This window comes from Myotis myotis, unplaced genomic scaffold (genome assembly GCF_014108235.1).
Source record: "Myotis myotis isolate mMyoMyo1 unplaced genomic scaffold, mMyoMyo1.p scaffold_m19_p_7, whole genome shotgun sequence".
Taxonomy (NCBI): domain Eukaryota; kingdom Metazoa; phylum Chordata; class Mammalia; order Chiroptera; family Vespertilionidae; genus Myotis; species Myotis myotis.
The window spans coordinates 47,092,376-47,106,042 of NW_023416379.1; the positions used below are offsets into that span (position 1 = coordinate 47,092,376).

The 13,667-nt window shown below is 44.9% G+C and overlaps 1 protein-coding gene across 8 annotated transcripts in view; it reads right to left on the reverse strand.

The window, feature by feature from the left end:
* Window positions 1-13,667, reverse strand: part of KLHL32 (kelch like family member 32) — a 217,679-nt gene that overhangs the window by 188,319 nt on the left and 15,693 nt on the right. For 3 of the 8 annotated variants that reach the window (XM_036317416.1, XM_036317422.1, XM_036317417.1), the window contains exons 4-5: window positions 2,875-3,237; window positions 2,208-2,341 (exon numbers count right to left, since the gene is read on the reverse strand). The exons of 1 other annotated variant lie outside the window; for it this stretch is intronic. The gene's annotated coding sequence lies outside the window, so the exon portion shown is untranslated. Of the gene's footprint in view, window positions 1-2,207; window positions 2,764-2,874; window positions 3,238-13,667 lie in introns of those variants that run through there. 4 more of the 8 variants (XM_036317418.1, XM_036317419.1, XM_036317420.1 and 1 more) reach the window with 4 other exon arrangements.

A 13,667-nucleotide genomic window follows, 5' to 3' on the forward strand; every position in this document is an offset into this window, starting at 1 on the left:
TGCCCAAAACAAAAATGAAGCCAGGAACATAAGATGTTTTAAACTATAAATGCTTTTGTTTCACCAGATTGAAAAATTCCCATTTTGGAGCACGTCATGCTCTTTTATATTCTCTGAAATATAATATAAAGGACCAGAGAAACCTCAAAACACACCTGAACCTTTTTATTGAAGAAATGATGAGGAACATTTTTAGAGATTTTAATATTAAAATCAGAAAACTCTTAATCACTCTTATAATGATGGATGTATTTGTTCGAGAAAAATAGTATAGAAATGAATGAGACCTAGTAGTTATGGATTGATTGCAAACTAGCAGGCCACAGGCCACATGTAGCCTAGATATATTTATAATGTGTTCCTTATAGTTTTTAAAATTAAAGACATATTACATAAAAACATCTGGAAACTTCAGTTTTCTGTGAAAAGGAATTTTTAGAACTGTGGCAACAATCAGCTACAGTAGGAGCTGCCCCATTTATAGTGGTTTTTTCTTTCCAGAGGCCAAAATCCTCATCTCCCTCCCTCCCATGTGTCTCCTACCAGGATGCTCCCCTCCTTCATCTCACCTGTCAGAGCCTTGCACACACTGGAAATGCAGGTACAGGAAAGTTTTAAAGGCAAAGAGCCTAGATCTAAAAAAGAGCTTTCCCCTTCACTAGCTCTGTAACTTCAGCACACTGTGAGTTTTCAGGCCCGTCAGCTTTAACATGAAGATAATGCCTTGACCTCACAAGGTTGTTACAGGGACTAAAAAGGGAGTATACAGAAAGTACTTTGTAAACTGTAATGTAAAATGTTTGTCATCGTTGTTCATTTCCCAGCCCCCTTCAGTTGCATAAATCCCCTCTACCTTCCTCAGTTACATCGGCTTCCTTGATTCTCACATGATTACATCCTGTATGACACAGTTTAAAATCTAAATAAAAAGAATCTTATATATTTACTTACATCGTTTAATAAAAGATAGAAAAGATGAACAAATATTAAAGGAAAACAAAATGAATTGTTGAATGCCACGGATCTTTACTAGGTCATTTCTGTTTGTGACGAAGGTATGAAATTAGTGCAAAGTGTAATTACCAGATGGCTGACCCTTTCAAATGCTGTGTAATAAGTTCACCCACTAGGCACCCGAGGCCTCAAGGTAAAACCGACAGCCCAGTGATTAGGAGATCCTCTAAGATTAGAGCACTGGCCTGCTCCTTGGGTCTTACCCAGTGCTCCAGTAAAGGGCTCAATCCATCAGGGAAAACAACAACAGGGTCTAAAAGCTTTCTCTGTGCATCCTTCCTATGTTTTAACACGAGCTCCAAAAACTTGGAATCTGGAGTATTAAGACATGGCACACATTTTAGATCTACATCTATCTACATATGTCAAATAATCAATAAGAGACTGGAAAAATCTCAGAAATGGAAGAGGTGCAGAAAACTGCACTGAAATAATAATTCAGTGGATATAGAAATGTTAGCAAAGATGTGTCTTATGGGTGCTTACTCCTTACATTAGGAATTTCACATATGTATTCCTGTTCTGGTCAATTTACAACAGAAGACCATCCTTGTACGATAAATTTATTTATCTTCTGCTTTCAATGTTAAGATAATCACATCTGAATGAAATGCAAAATACAATAAGTAGAGAGGAAGAAAGGATTTTAACTGGGATCAGCTTTCTTTATAAGATCACCAAAAAAAAAAAAAGTAATTTATGATTCAAGACACATCCGTTGAAAAATTCATCTGACGAACCTTCTTTAAAGCATACCATATAGTGCAATTATCGCTTTTCTTAAAGTTGAATGAAATCATCGCCTGAATACAGATTAACGAATGCCAAATTACCACATGGCCCTCAGTGTATATTTTTTATTTAAAAAAAATCAAAATAAACAACAGCACCATTGAAGAAACCAGTTCTTTCAACAGATGTCCCAAGGCTGATGTTTCAGGAAGTCTCCTTGGCAACCAAGGAGCACAGTATACCTAGGGTTGGGGGGAGGGGAGAAAGGTGATGGCAACTCCAGGGTTGGTAGAAGAAGTAACAGAGAGTCGTACTCGCTCTAGCCAGAGGACATTGAATGCCCCTGAAATTTAAGTCAACTCTGGCCTCACCCCCACTGGCGCACCGGCAGCTTCCCACCTCCTCCCTCCAGTCTGCAGGCACCAACCCCGAACCGGTTACAAGGAGAGAGACAGACTTACCCGATGGGGTGCGCGTTCTGCTGGGTTCTGTACCCGACGCGGCAGCGCAGGCACCGGGCTTTCCCCAATGCACAATGGCCCTGCTTCGTCCCACGATGCTGAGGTTAAGAGAAATCGCAGGAGCTTCGCTCTGCCTGTTTGGAGATGCAGTTGTGAAGGAGCGAGCGTGCGCGGGTGCGTGCGTGTGTATGTGTGTGTGTGTGTGTGTGTGTGTGTGTGTGTGTGCGTGCGCGCGCGCGCGCGCGTGTCAATGAGTGAGTGTGCGTGTGTCTGCGTGTGCGCGCGCGCGTCCCTGCGCGCTCTGGGCTCTCCCGCGGGGAAACCGTGTTTCCCAGTAAAAGACACAGCAGCAGCCAGTACTGCAGGTGGCACGTCCGGCTCGCTGTGCCCCAGGCGGCGCGTCGGCTCACAGGCGCACCTCGGCGGAGCCCGGGGCGGGCTCAGGCGGCCCAGCGTCTCCGCCCCCTCCCGCCTCCGGCGGCCGAGCACACCCGCTCGCCCCGCGCCCTCGGCCGCGAGCACGCGCACAGGCTCCCGCCTCCCCGGCCCCGGGAGCGCGCACGCCGCGCACCTCACCCCCACCCCCACCCGGTGCCGAAGGCGAGCCTGGCGCGCGCCAGCTCTCCCCGGAAGTCCCCTTCCTCTGCGCACCCTGGCCCTCGGGCACCTGCGCTGCGGGACGCGGGGTCACTGGCAGCCTCAGCTGCGGCCCCTCCGGCGACGACCGATACCCAGGAAACCAACCTGCTTGCTCCTCTCTCCCTTCCCCAGGGCTGGCACGCAACCTGCGGGAACAGAAGCTATGAACCCAACTTGGTGTGTCTGGAAGCACTGGCCCTGTTTCCCTCTCCAGGACCCAACCAACTTGTCAAGTTCAAAATGCCCCTATTTCAACCGGCCGCGTTGCGGGAGCTACTGGTAAATAGTGGCCCTCCTTAGGATAGTAGACTTCCTGGTACTGAAGAGACTGGCATCACAGTAACTTTAAGAAATGATCGGGGATCACCAGTGATGGATGGCAGCCTTGAACCTGAGGAATGAGGAAAGGTGCGTGGTTACAGCCACTTCAGCATTAAAACTGCAAACACCAACCCTAGACACCACCATTAAATTCCAGGGCCTGGCCCATTCTTGTGCCACGTGTGGATCTTTCATATTCCTGTGTAAAATATTCTCAGAAATGCATACTTAGGCATAGTGGGTTGTTTTACTAGGTAAAAACCTACCATATTCCACTTTTGAAATGAAAACCTTGGTCCTACGTGGAGTTAAGCTACCAGCAAATACAACTCTAAATTAGAGCCAACTATTTGGTAGAAGTTCAGGGTTTAAACTACTGCAAAAAATGGAATTTCACAGAAGGTTAAGTCTCATGTCTTGGAGGTTGGTGTTCTTCCACACTTGGGCTAGGAACAGTACCCTGATCTATTCTGAGATGACCGTAACATTCTCATTAGTTTCAAATCAGTGGTTCAACAATTTTTCCACTCTCAGACCTACAGGTTTTCTGAAGCTGTTTGCACCACACCTCACCCCTTGGGGCATGGCTGGCTGGCTCCCAGGGCTTGATATTTGAACTTTAGGATTCTGGGGACCTACTTTATCTGGCAGTCCTGGACACCAAGATGGGGGCAGGGGGAAGAATGACAAACAACTGATGGCAAACATTAGGTGCAATGCAATTCTCTAGAAGTTTTCATACACAACTTGATATTTTTCATTGGATGCTGTGTTATGTTAGAAGACAAGTGTTAAAGCATATTTGAACCCAAAATACTGACAATGATTGGTGTCAATAAAACACTCCTTTAAGATTCATAAATTATTTGTCACTAAGGTGACTGTCCTTAAAACCTGAAACCCATCTATATTGACTGGATTATCTATTTGTTTAGGATAAATAGAAGCTGTTTATTATTAAATACAACTAAATAGAAAGAGCAAAGATATAGCTATTTACACAGAAATATAATCTTTATTCCACCAACTCACCATCTGTGTGACTGTAGAATGGTCTCTTTCTGCCCTAGCTGAGTCTGTTTGCTCATTATTGTATTCCTATGTGTAAGCACAATGTCTGTCACATATCAGGGGCTCAAGAAATATTGCTGACTAACACATAGATGTTGAGGATTAAATTAAAAAATGTATGTTAAATGCCTAGTAAATGTCTAGTTCAGAGAGTGCGATTTTTTCCTAAATGACTTCATAAGATTGATTTATAGTGTGGTTGTTTTTAATTGGGGAAAAAAACACACATTTACTTCTCTAAAGTACATGACTCCATGGTTTGTTAACTAGCCTTCAAAACTCAACACAAGTGTGTTTTCTGGAATACTGTTAATAGAGAACGATAGGTTTTAGGCACTATTTCTCTCTTGGGTACCATTATATACAGTCTTTCCTTATTAAGGACATAGCTTAAAACAATGCTTCCCAAAAGCTCTGCTATGGAACCCTAGTAATTTGTTCAACAAAAATTTTCTGAGTTCTTAGGCTGTGTTAGGCAGTGTTATTAGTATAGGGCTTTCAGTTGTCAAAAAACAGACAACATAGACTGACGAATAGAGACAGAGAAACAGCGATCAGACTATCAATCCCCAGAGGGAAAGTAGGGGAGGGTGGGGGTAAGGGGAAGAGATCAACCAAAGGACTTGTATGCGTGCATATAAGCCAAATCAATGGACATGGACAACAGGGGGATGAAAGCATGAGGTGGGGGGAGGGGGGGTTGGGGGTTAATGGGGGGGATGAGGACACACTTGTAATACCTTAACCAATAAAGAAATTAAAGATAAAAAAAAAAACAGACATTGTCCCTGTTTCAATCTAATGTTATTGACAGGTAAACTAAAGAAGAAAATGTGCGGGTCCTTTGGTTGCAAAACAAAATAAAACTCCACCCAGTTTAAATAAAAAGGACTTTGATGGAAGAATAACAGGAACTCTGATAACTGATGGGCATCCTACCTAGATACCCAAGCTAGGAAGCTGCAGGAGTGAGAGCAACTCCAGAGAGCACAATGGCATTGACAGCAGGATGATGTAGGGGCAGAAATGTCATGACCAGGTGTCTCCCATGCTGGAATAAGTGGACCCCAACCTATTGTTCTTTGATACTCCCAATTCAGAGTCCAGCTTTCAGGTGTCTTAACTTAGAACACTACCCAGTCCCTTAGCTGGGGGAGGTTAGGCCTCCTGTTCAGAGCCCCATCAGATTTAAGAAAAGTGGATCCTGGGAATGGCTGGAAAACACAGGAAATTTCACCATAGGAAATTGGTGCTGGGGTCAAAGGGGTTGGGGAAACACTGAAAACTGGCTCCCAGTCACACTGGCATTAAAGACCCTGAGATCTCAAAGTAAAGAAAGCTCGTTCACTTTCCTAAACAACTATCCTGGAGTTTGGCTGAATATGGAACACTTTTTTCCCCCCCAGCTTACCTCCTAAATCAATTTGAGAAGCATTTTGGAACATGCTAGTATTTGTGGCATTTTTTCTATCTATCATCAGCTTGTCCATGGACCAAGATGTGAAGGCATAGCATAAATCCAGTGTTATCAAAGCTTTTATAAAATTTTCATTTTTAACAGCTCTGTGACATAGTTGAAATAGTCTCTAGATTGGTAGGATTTTAACTTAAAACTACATCATAAAAGAGCTATATCATAGTTCCTTCTTCAACTCCAGAATAAACGCTTGTCACAGATGCTTTGTCCCATAGCAATTGAGGAGGTGTCATTCTTAATGCTAGTGTCATGGTTTCCTGTCACAAACCAGTAGTGGCATTAGAAGTCACTGAGCAGATTTCTAATTATTGTACTTCCAGGGAGAACAGATCATTATTAATTGTGCCAAAAAAAATATTTTTGGCCGATAATATCCAATTTCCAAGTGCAAAATACAAAATAACTCTAGCTAATGCCTCCACTTATTCAATTGAGGATATATTTTGTAGCTAATTCATCCTATTAATTAGGAGCCACTGCCACTCAAAACCAGCTCTGGGAAAATCTTTTACTGATAATATTTTTCTTTTGTTTTGTTAATCCTCACCCAAGGATATTTTTTTCCATTGATTTTTCAGGGAGAGTGGAAGGGAGTATGGGGGGTGGGGAGTATGGGGGGTGGGGAGGGTGGGAGAGAGAGAGAGAGAGAGAGAGAGAGAGAGAGAGAGAGAGAGAGAGAGACATTGATATGAGACACATCAATTGGTTGCCTCCCACAAGCACCCAAATCTAGGCTGGGGAAAGAACCTGCAATCCAGGTACGTAGCCCTTGACTAGAAATCTAATCAGTGATCCTTCTGTGCTCAGGCCAATGCTCTAACCACTTAGCAACAGGGGCCAGGGCTACAGTTAACATTTTTAATGTCTGTTATATTCTACTAGAGGCCCGGTGCACAAAAATTTGTGCACTGGGGGGGGAGGGTCCCTCAGCCCGGCCTGTGCCCTCTTGGAGTCTGGGACCCCTTGGGAGATAACGACCTGCTGGCTTAGGCCTGCTCCCGGGTGGCAGAAGGCAGGCCCAATCCCTAGGTGCAGCCCCTGGTCGGGCTCAGAACAGGGCTGATTGGGGAGTTGGGGCACCGCCCCCTGTCATACACAGAGCAGGGCAGATCGGGAGGTTGTGATGCCACCCTCAGTCACGCTCAGGGTAGGGCCAATTGGGGGGTTGGGGCACCGCCCCCTGTCACACTCAAGGCAGGGTTGATGGGGAGGTTGTGGTGCCACTGCCTGTCACGCACGGAGCAGGGCCAATCAGGGGGTTGGGGCGCTGCCCCCGTCACTCATAGAGCAGGGTCCATCAGGGGGATTGGGGCTCCATACCCTGTCACGCACAGAGCACGGTCGATCAGGGGGTTGGGGAGCTCCCCCTTGTCACTCACAGAGTAGGGCTGATAGGGGAGTTGGGGCACCACCCCCTGTCACACACAGAGCAGGGAGGATCAGGGGGTTGGGGTGCCGCACCCTGTCACACTCAGGGCAGGGCCGATGGGGAGGTTATGGCTCTACCCCGTCACACATAGAGCAGGGCTCGTGGGGGGCGGTTGGGGCGCCGCCCTCTATCACCCACAGAGCAGGTCCGATCAGGGTGTTGGGGCGCCGCCACTGTCACACTCAGGGCAGGGCCGATGGGGCAGTTATGGCTCTACTCCGTCACACACAGAGCAGGGCCCTTGGGCGGGGGGGGGGGGGGGGGGGGCGCTGCACCCTGTCACACACAGAGCCACAGGGCGATCAGGGGGTTGGGGCGCCTTCCCCTGTCATGAACAGAGCAGGGCGGATAGGGAGGTTGTGGCCCCGCCCCCTGTCACACACAGAGCCACAGGGCGATCAGGGGGTTTGGGCGCTGCCCCCTGTCATGCTGATCCCAGTGCAGGAGGCCTTGTGGCTCCGCTGATCCCAGTGCTGAGAGGCATATTACCCTTTTACTATATAGGATAGAGGCCTGGTGCACGGGTGGGGGCCAGCTGGTTTGCCCTGAAGGGTGTCCTGGATCAGGGTGGGGGTCCCCACTGGGGTGCCTGGCCAGCCTGGATGAGGGGATGATGGCTGTTTGCAGCTGGTCACACACCCTTCAGGGTGGGGGTCCCCACTGGGGTGCCTGGCCAGTCTGGGTGAGGGGCTGAGGGCTGTTTTCAGGCCGGCGGGTGACTGAAGCTCCCAACCGCTCCTTTTTTTCTTTTTTTTTTTTTAATTCTGGGTCAGCTTTAGCTCTGAGGCTTGGCTGCAGCTCTTAGGCCTCGGCTGCTGAAAGCAGGTATCTGGTTTGCTTGGGTTCTATAATCGAAACACTGTTTCAACTCCAGCTCTGAGATCGCGGCTGGCTGAAAGCAGGTTTCTGGGGTTTTGTTTAGCTTCTATATTTGGAACAATGTTTCAGACTGCAAGCTCAGAGGCCGGCAGCGGCAGGCGGGGAACGTTAGCTTCCTCCGTCACTGAAGCAAGCCTCATGTTCGCTTCAAGCTGCTTGGCTGCCGGCTGCCATCTTGGCTGGCAGTTAATTTGCATATCGCCCTGATTAGCCAATGGGAAGGGTAGCAGAGGTACGGCTAATTACCATGTTTCTCTTTTATTAGATAGGATGGTATTAAATGCTATTGTTGTTTATATTTTTTCAGTATAATTTAGTACAACTAGACACATAAGTATTTATTGCATTGAATAGAAAATAGTCCCTATCCTCATGACAGAATATTTTGATTGCACTACTAAATAGGTACAAACAAAATACAGAAGGGATTCTTAGTCATTATGAGGGTAAGAAAAATTTTTAAATAAATTATATATTTTTCATGTATCAGATAAGCAAAGGTGTGAACAGATGATAATACCCAGTGTTAGAGAGAATATGGATAAATACCTTATGAGATTCAAGGGATACAAACATTTTAGATGACAACTTATTAATATTTATGTTTGCTTTTGCTCAAATGCACATACTTTTTGGTATAGCAACTCTATGTCTAAGAATGTATCCTAGAATTATCTCTAACAAAAGTGCAAAAACAGTGATACCCAAAAGAAAGAGAGAGAAAGGTTGAGGGGAGGAGAATAGGGAGGGAAAGACAAGTAGAGAGCTAGAGTGCATCACTTGCGGACCAGTCAAATTAGTAATATACTAAGTGGTCATTTAAAAAATTAAGTAGATCTTTATACATTGATGGCAAAGATATACCACTAAGTGAAAAAAAAGCAAGTTGAAGATCAATATGTATAATACAATATAGTTTATGTAAAAGTAGAGGAAGACAGGGACAGAAAGCAGGAGATGTGTAATAGTGTATTTTTTCCATTTTATTGGCTCAGCAGGAAAGGGGTGAATCTCAAGATGGCTTCACTCAATCAGATGCTGGGGCCTTCCCTGTCACACCACTGCCATGGGTGGACCCTATGAGCCAGGGCGTTGGCATATGTATTAGGCCATCAACAGGGTCCAAATAGGCCCTTCTCCGCTCACAGATGGGATCCTCTCTTGCTGGATGTTGGACGGTGGTGTGACACTAATGAAAAGGAAAACTCACACACTCTCTAGCACAGTGGCAGTTGTATTAGGCTCAGTTGAATGAAAGCTGGGTGACAGGCAGTGCTCACAGTGGTGAAGGATGGTGTCTCTGGATACCCGCTCTGCTCCTGGCTAAGGATTCTTCTTGACCAGTCCCCTCTGTTCCCATCATCCCAACTCAGGGAAGCCCACCCAGTCTCCCAAGCTAGGAAGCTCCACTCTCATCATGTTCTTCCCCTACACTTCCTGGGCACACAAGTCCCTGCTTTTCCTCTGAGGCCTTTCGAAACTCATAAACTTAAGATGCAAATCTGGTTTGTTTGTTTCCCAAGCTTCATCTCTACCATCATCCCTCCTCTGAGGCAAGCTTTATAATGTGCCTACCTGTTGGAATGGTGGTGAATAGGCCAAAGCACTAGGAAATACCAGGAACTAAAAGTGTATCAATAATATCTAAAAGTGTCCTAGATAAAAAACGTACTCTCTTTGGGAAAGGGAGTGACATGGATCTCTCATCATTCATTTTATACCTTTACTGTTGATGTTTCTTATGAGGAACATGAATAACATTTATAACATTAAAATGCATTGGTAAATAAAAAGTATAACTTTTTAGAACTGACCTATAAAAATGGGTATTATAAAATTTGTAACTGCATTACTGGAAAATAGTAGGCCACATATTTAGAAAAAAGTTAAATATTTTGGGAGTTCTGAAATTAATCAGGGCAATTGGCAACTATACAACTGTACCTGCATGTAAGTATGGTGTGGGTGAAAGATTAAAAATCAAACAACAGAAAACACAAATAAATGGACCCCATGCTTCCAACACTTGGTCAACATAGACCCAAGACTTCTACCTTTCAGCTCTGACTCCATACTCTTTCCTGATCCTCTCCCTGTCTCTTTAGTCATAGTGGCCAACTAGTTATAGTATTTTGGTCAGAGTCACCTTTTTCAGTCATAGATCTTTGGCTTCTGTTTTAAGCATCAGAAACTGATTCTGGATTACTTCAGCAAGAATGTGCCTTATTGGAAAGATACTGGTGGCTCAGAGAATCCAAGGACTGAGGGAAAATCTGAACAGTCAAGCTTTGATAAGGACCAGGAACCCAAATAATACCCCTCTATCCAAGATTCAAAGTCCCTGGAGAGTCTAACTGGCTCAGTCTAGGACCTGAGCTTATCGCTATGCTGGGAGGAGGAGAGGGAGCAGCAGGACCATATGGAATGGAATAAGGAAGGAATATTTCCCAAAAGGAGCAGTGACGTTCTCTTTCCTCAATAAGGGGCAAGGGATTCAGCACAGGCAAAAAATAAGTAAATAAAATAAAAAATAGCTATTCATTACCTCCATCTTTTGAAGGGAGAGTTAACGAAATAATTTTATTACTATTTCCTTTAATTATCTCCTCTCCTGCCCTGTTACTGCTTCAAAACACATTTCAGATGGAATCAAAATTATTTTGAAACAAATAATTAAAGTTCTCTGTCATGATAAAAACTATATTTAAAAGTGATGCATAACCACTAAATATAAAGATGACATTGCAGCGACCTTGTTTGGAAAATTCTCTCTTTTACGTTTAGGCCACCTATCACAGAATTCAAACAGAACACTTGATGATACATCAAAATCTTAGTTTCTAATCTTAGAACTCTGTGTGGGATCAATTTTCACAGAAATTTCATCACTATTTTACAACAGTATAATGTAGATTAATGTACCTGATGCTTCTAAAATTCTAATTGCACAGCAGTAATGTATGAATTTAGCCATGTCATTAAGAAAAATACATTGTTAACTTCATTCATTAAAATCACTTTTTCATTCAAACTTAACTAATGTTTCCCAGGTTACATCAGGCTAAAGGTAAAATAGGTCATAATAACTGTCAAATACAACAAAAATATTTCCCCAGCTTCACCCACTTCAACTTGTCTCAAAGGTGTTTTACCGGGAGCTTTGTTGACTACCCAACACAACCTCAGAACCCAGGAGATGGTCCTTTGGTTGCGGACACAGTAATTGCTGCTTCCATTGGTGCCTTGTAAACCAGCTCTTTCCTTTTTACTTACCTTTAAACAAAGAGCTCCTTTCTTTCAAACCAATGGTTCTAAGACAATGCAATCATGCCTCCCAGGGGACATAAGGTCTAGAGCAGTGCTTCCCAACGTGGGGCACACACCCCACAAGGGGGCAATTTGATTTTTAAGGAGGGAAATTTGAGGATGAGTTATTAACAGTGAATTTTTTTGCATTTCTTGTGGTTCTAGGGGCCTCACATACAGTATATAAATATATACTGTGACATTTATGCACTTCAGTTCTCTATTATGTTTTAAAACTTTATTTGGTATTTTTTCATATCACTTCACATTATTATTAATTTTTAACAATTTCTTAGTGATTTCTTCCTTAATACTTAAACTGTCCTTTTGTTCTTTTACTTTTCTCTTTCATGGATGCCATGTTCTTTGGAAGCTTGTTTAGACCAAGTTAATGGCCTTTTAGGCTCCCTTCACATGAATAGGAGTTCACTTTTTGAGTAATAAGAATTATAGGTCACAGGGGGAGGAGGCATCAGGATTTTAGAGATACTTAGGTGGGGCATGCCCAAAAAAAGGTTAGGAACCACTGGTCTAGAGATATTGTTTTTCATGACTGGAAATGAGGATTCGACTGGCATCTAGAGGGTAGACCCAGGGATGCGGCTAGACATTCTGAAATACACAGAACAGCCCCCTGCACAGCAAGGAATTTCTGCTCCCAAATGTAAATAGTGGCATGTTTTGATATCTTTTGAGTAAACTTGGAATCATATACACATAGTACTTTTAAGATTTCAGGGCATTATTAATGCTCACTCTTATTACTGACAATTCTATACATATTATCCATCTCATTTTTTTTTTTCTTCATGAATGAATGCTCAGAAATTCACCTAATTCACCACAAAATTAATTGCAGAACTTGGGTGTGAAACCCAGGTTCCAACTCCCAAGCTCAGTGCCTTTCTTCTTCCGAGTGGAGGAAAGAATCACAAAGAAGACAGGCTAGGCCACTGCTTCCACTGAGCTCCCAAGGTACCTGACATGTACTCCTATCCTCCATCGTCATATTTTGCTGAACTTTTTTAATGCATAATGTCCTCCATTAGTTTGTGAGTTCTTCAACAGCATAGCCATTGTTTCACTCTTTTGGTCTTACTTTTTTGTGCCTTTTACCAGGCCAAGCGCAGGTATTACTATAGTACTCAGTAAATTTGTTAGGTGATAGATGGATAGGTGAATGGATGGATAGGAGTTAAGAAGCAGTGAAATGCAAAACAGTATTAGGCACATAGGTGGAATTATACACCTCAGTAGGGGAATATTGAGAAACTAGGGGTCCAGTGCACAAATTCGTGCACTTTGAAAGGAACTATGGGCAACGAGGAGGCAGTGGGCACAGGGATGGGTCTCAGCCCATCCTCTGCACCCCTGCCTGGCACCTCCCACCGTGGTTCCTGGTCCCCTGTCTGCCAGCAGCCCCGTTCCCATCACCACTGCCTCCCCCACACGCTGACAGCGCTGGCCCCACTCACACCTGCTAATGGCGCGGAGTGATTGGGGCCGGTGCCAGCAGTGGGTGAGAGTGGTGGCTGCTACCCTGATTGCCCCTCAGGAGCAGGCGGAGGTGGAGAAGTCCTGAGGGGCAATTGGGGCCTGCAGCCGCCGCTCACACTGCTGATGGCGCTGAGCAATTGGGGCCAGCAGTGGGTGCGAGTGGCAGCTCTGGTGCTGGCAGTGGGTGCTAGTGGGGCTGGCACCAGCAGCAGGTGTGAGCACCAGGTGGGACTGCAGCACGTGGGAGCAAAGAATTTTCAGTAACCACCAGAGGCTTGCCCCAATGACAGCAACTGGGGCCCCACTTTGGTCTGGTGCCCCTGCTCACCTGCTCCACCATCCCGCCACGGCCAACACCTGCCATGTTTCACGCTCTGCCACCTGCTGCTGATGCCCACCATGTTCCGCGCGCGCCCCCTGGTGGTCAGCACATGCCATAGCAACCAATTGTTCGGTTGTTCCGCCATTCCGTCTCTTTGCATATTAGGGTTTTATATCTATAGATACCTTCAGTAAAGTAGAGCGGGACAAAATGGTGAATGCCAGCCTAAGTCATTTGTACTTAGTAAGGAGGCACAAGTGACATTCTTTCTCTTTGGGAGAGTTACCTTCCTACTGGTTTGGAGGAAGGATTACTGTAATTGTCTAGGATTTAGGTGCTAGGAGCATGGCACACAGTGGGGGATGAGGAAGTAGAAAGAAGAGGAACAGTGTTGAGGCTATGATGATCTCAATCTCCTTCTCCCTCAGGAGGGGTGTGATGCAGGGTGACTGGGTTGGGTACCTGCTAAATAGGCAGTGGCACAGGGAGTTAAAGAAATCAGTCTATTTGGGAAAGCCA